Here is a 5,168-nt window from a genome sequence, read left to right as displayed (position 1 = left end):
ACCAAGAGGCAGTTGTTCAAATAGACCAAGAGGACACAGTGTAGTTTAAAATCAGTGAAGGGGTTTTTCAGGGTTATATCCTTTCACTGGGCTTATTCTGTTTTCCATATTTATTACTGTACACTCAGCAAAAATTCTGAAAGCTGGTCTATATGAATAAGTTGACGTCAGGATTGTAGGAAGATTTATTAATAGCCTGTGATATGCAGATGCCAAAGCCTTGTTCACTGACAGGGAAGGACTTGAAGAATTTACTGATGACGATCAAAGATTTCAGTACGGATGGCATCTCAACATAAATAAAGCAAAGCCCCTCACATGTGGACCAACATCATGATAAATAAAGAAAATACAAAAGTGTCAGTCCATGCAGGCGCCTCTGTCGTAGCTGCCGCCATCTCCATCGCCAACGCTTCAGGAGAAAAAGCGAAAGTTGCAGGGAAACCCCAGAGTGAAATCCACTATCCTGCAGGCTGGTCTGCTCACCCCCTCTTTGCTTCTTCCCCAACCTCTGCTTTGCTGGCCCCGCCCATCTCCCCAGGTGCAGCACCAGATGGCAGGAGCTGGAGGAGCGGATGGTAGTCAGTGATTTCCCCCTCAGGTGGAAGGAGCGGAAGATGAGGATGTAGCAGAAGCCGATAAAATCCCAGGACCCAAGTGGAAGGCGAATTTTGAGAATGATGAGGGCAATGAATGTATAAGGGTGCTTTACTCAATTGATATATATATATGGATTGTGGTAAGAGTTGTATGAGCCCCAATGAAATGATTTATAAAAAATTTACTGTAGAATTTATTCATTCTGGAGAATTACTAGCAACAGGAGATAAAGGTGGTAGAGCCGTCATCTTTGAACAAAAACAGAACACAATCTCTTCTCACGGCAGAGGAGAATATAATGCTTACAGCACCTCCCAAAGCCATGATACCGGGTGATGTCCCTCTATCCATCACTGAGGGATAGGGAAAGTGGTCACTACGCAGAGTGCAGGGGAGAGATGAGGACAGACGATCAAAGGGATACGGCTGACTTGAACAGTTAAAACCTTGTCAGTGGATCCCCCCTCTGATGCACGCTGGACCGGATCTAGTTTTCAACTTATTCTGTACTCTTGTTTGTTCACATGAGGGTTTATTTCAGAGATGTTATATCATTGGGGTCCCCTCTTGAAGCTGTGTTATATGGTTGTCTGTTTTTGCTATATGAAACCCAGGATAGATGAACATATAGAAACTGCAAGTAGAATAAGGTTCCTGGGAGGTACTGTGTTTGGGGGTGGGGAGTGGGGGTGGTAAAAGGCAGCTCCTGTCAGTGAGCTCAAGAAGGAAAAGAATGCTTTGAAACTGATTGTGGGAGCAATTGTACAATAACAGCTGAACTTCACTATGGAATGATATGATATATGTATTAATTTCCAATTAAAAATATTTTTAACCAAAGAAAAAAAGGTTAGAAATAGAAGAAAAATCAACAAAATTTGGTGGTCGCCCTTAAAAAATGCTGCTCAGATTTTTGCTTAAATTTTTAAATTAAAATATCATTTTATTGGAGGCTCTTCCAGCCCTTATAACAATCCATACATCAATTATATCAAGCATATTTGTATAGATGTTGCCATCATTATTTTCTAAACATTTGCTTTCTATTTGAGCCCTTGGTATCAGCGCCTCTTATTTCCTTCTCCCTCCTTCTCACCCTCATGACCCTTGATAAATTATGAATTATTACTTTCATATCTTACACTGACCGCTGTCCGTTCTCCCATGGTTTCTGTTGCTCATTACCCTGGGGGTGGTGAGAGGTGGTTAGGTGTCAATCACTGTGATGGGTTGCCCCTTCCTCCTCTCCTCTCCCCATCTTCCCCCAACCCTCCTGGTAGCCACACTCTCATTCCCATTCCTGGGTTCCATGCGTTGTGAGCTCTTATCTCTTATCTGTACCTGTGTACATGCTCCAGTTTAGCCTGCAGTGAAAGGCAGGGCTGGGGTCATGATAGTGGGGGGTGGGGGAACAGGGGTGTGTGAGGAAGCCTCAAGGAACCAGATGGATATTGTGTGTTTTATCAGTGCCATACTGTGCCTTGGTTGGCTTTTCTCTTCCTTGTGATCCTTCTGTGAGGGATGTTCCATTGTCTGCAGGTGGGTTTTGGGTCTCTGCTTTGTTCACAACAATATGGTCTTTGCTTGTTTGTCTGTTTTTTGCTGCTCAGTTTTTATTGTCTACCAATGATGAAACAATAAAATTATGGAAAATCAATGAATGGGACAAAAGAGCTGAAGTGTATAACTGGAAAGAGGGAAATGATAGCTACAGAAACCCTGCTGCCATCACTACACTAGGAGTACGGGTCTTTAGACTCGTGGATCTAATGGTTAAGGCCAGTACACAAAGAATAACTGCCAATGCTCATATATATCACATCAACTCTAGTTCTATTAATAGTGGTTATGATACATATTTATCTGCAGATGATTTTCAGGTTAATCTTTGGCACCTGGAAATTAAAAATAGGAATTCGAATATTGTGGACACTAAGCCTGCCAATATGGAAGAGCTCACCAAGGTGGTAACAGCAGCTGGCAGCTGAGTTCCATCCACATGACTGTGACACACTTGTACACAGCAGCAGAAAGGGAACTATTCGGTGTGTGACACAAGGGCAGCAGCCTCTGTGACAGGCATTCTACACTATTTGAAAACTGAAGATCCCAGTGGCAGGTCATTTTTTCTGAAATCATCTCTTCAATTTCTGATGTAAACTCCAGCCACCATGGGTGATGTATGATGACTAGAGACTATTTGCCAGTCAAAATCTGGGACTTACACATGGAAAACAGGCCCATGGAACCATGTCAGGTGCATGATGACCTCAGAAGTAAACTTTATTCACTGCGTGAAAACCGCTGCATTCATGATCAATGTGGATGTTATTGGAATGGACCTGACAGTGTCTTCATGACTGGATTGTACGAACTTCAGAATGTTTGATGGCAATGCAAAGAGAAGCATAATCGTAGAAGCATTATGGGAAAACAATGAACCTCACAGATCTCTGAAGACCCACAAAGTCTGTGCAAGCAGCAAGCAGAAGAAAGACGAAATATGTGTTGACCGCCTAAACTTCAACAAGAAAATACTTCATACAGCCTGGCGCCCCAAGGAAAATATTGTTGCTGCCGCCACAACAACCTGCATATATTTCAAGGCAACGTGGATTAGGGTTAGGCTTCCTAACTAAGCTGACTTCCTGCTTCAGTGGGATGGTTAATCTAGCATTTGCATCTATAGAAGAGAGAAGTCCATTGGTGACACCCTTCCAGTGTTTAACAAGGTGCTATTTGACAACCCATTGTATAGGTGCATGGAGAATGCTCTGGTGATCCCTCCCTCTGTCATCATCCATGTCTTGTAGCCATTTCAGTAAGGTGTGCATAATTCAAGCCATGGATTTTTCAATAACCCATATGCATTTGAAAACTGAGCAATGAATAGGGAAGCCTAGTGGGAGTAGCTGCATTAGTATGATGTTGTTGAAGACTATCGAATGTACCAGGGGCTGCCAGGAGAGCAAACCAATCAAAGAAGACAACATCCTAGAAACCCTATAGGCCAGAAAAAAATTGCTCCATGGGGTTTTCAAGGCTATAAATCTTTACAGAAGCAAACAATTTTATCTCTTGCCTGTGGAGTAACTGGTGGATTTGAACCACTGATCTTCCGATTAGCAGCCCAAAGCTTAATCCACTGCACCATGAGGGATCGTTTAATCTTAGCAAGAGTGGTGACACTTTGTCTCATGTACTTTGGATGTATTCTCAATAAGAGACGACCAGTCATTGGAGAAGACGTTATATTTGGTAAGTACTGCATCAGTTAATAAAATAGGAAGATCCTTCGGGAGATGGATTGATACAGTGGCTTTAATAATATGCTAAAAGGATGGAGCAGGACCGGGAACTGTGCTGTTCAGTTGTACATGGGATCGTGATGAGTCAGAAACAAATTGATGGCACTGAGAACTGGTTCAGAACAACTGCCTGAGGTAGGTACCAACTGTTGATGAAAAAAACAAGACTCATCGATCAACACAAGGCTCTTTAGCAAGGGCGGTGCCGTGAATCACTAGCTGTAGCTCTTCTAGTCTTCGTAGCTACCATCAAGTGACTAGGGGAGACCATGTGAATAAGGTGTTTGGGAACCTAATGAGCAAGCTGGTCAGCTGTGCCATCCTACTATGTTTAAAATGAGGCATAGAGGAAGCAACCGTGGGGGTAATCTCACTACAAGAAAGAAGAGCCAGGAGAGGAAAATATCTTTGGGGTGAATAACACTTGTTTGCTGAATCTCATCAATGCAGGAGTCAGAGACAGCAGGTGGTGGAGAGAAGGGGAGCAGAGTCAGCAGGACCAGGAGTTGAGTTCCTTCAGACAGGAGGCTTGCTAGCGAAGTGGGAAGCGTCCACTTTGGAGGAGTCAGGTGTGATAGCCTGCGGAGTTAGAGCACAGGACTTTGACTGAGGCTGGTGGTTTGGTGGAGTGTATTGATTCAGTTATTTGGACCTTTCCAGCGCTGGCAGGATGTTGAGAACATTTCCCCAACAGGACATGTGGCTGAGAGAGCAAGGATGACAGAGACCCTTGTGCAGGACTGAGAAGAAGTGCTCCTGACCAGAAGAACTGTGCTGTGAGCATTTCTGAGCCTGGATGGCCAGCTGCTGACGTCCCTAAGAAACCCCATGATTGTGAGTGTTGTCCGTGATTTCTGTGTGGCCACTGCAATGGATTAGCAAACTCAGCCGAGAGGCAGCAAGTGCCATGGGGGCAACCGTTAGCATGAGACTTGGTAAAATAGGTTGGGGGCTAGGGGCACACGTGAACTTCATTCTCTGCTGTTGAGCTTAACTCTGAACTTCTTTGGGGCCGACTCCACACTGTCCATACAGAGAGCAATGGTAGGATGGGTCTCAAACCCAGGTGACTTCAATCCCAGGCTGTGCTCTTTCTTTCCCCAGGACAATCTTTTGGGTATAAATTGTGTGTACTTTATTTCGAAGAACACTGTGTTCAATTGTTCCCTGAATTGGAAACAAGAAATTTCTTCTAGCATGATTTATTGATAAATATTCTAATCTAATTCTACTACATTACCTGAGAAGCTAGGGATTTTC

At 43.7% G+C, this 5,168-nt stretch overlaps 1 pseudogene; it reads left to right on the top strand.

Annotated features, from left to right (window-relative positions):
• Positions 1-553: 553 nt before the first annotated feature.
• LOC142439967 (serine/threonine-protein phosphatase 2A 55 kDa regulatory subunit B alpha isoform-like) lies at positions 554-3,239 on the top strand (annotated as a pseudogene).
• Positions 3,240-5,168: the final 1,929 nt, after the last annotated feature.

Source organism: Tenrec ecaudatus, chromosome 2 (genome assembly GCF_050624435.1).
Source record: "Tenrec ecaudatus isolate mTenEca1 chromosome 2, mTenEca1.hap1, whole genome shotgun sequence".
NCBI classification, from domain to species: domain Eukaryota; kingdom Metazoa; phylum Chordata; class Mammalia; order Afrosoricida; family Tenrecidae; genus Tenrec; species Tenrec ecaudatus.
The sequence above is the reverse complement of the archived record's forward strand: the minus strand, read 5'-3'. Positions and strand labels throughout refer to the sequence as shown.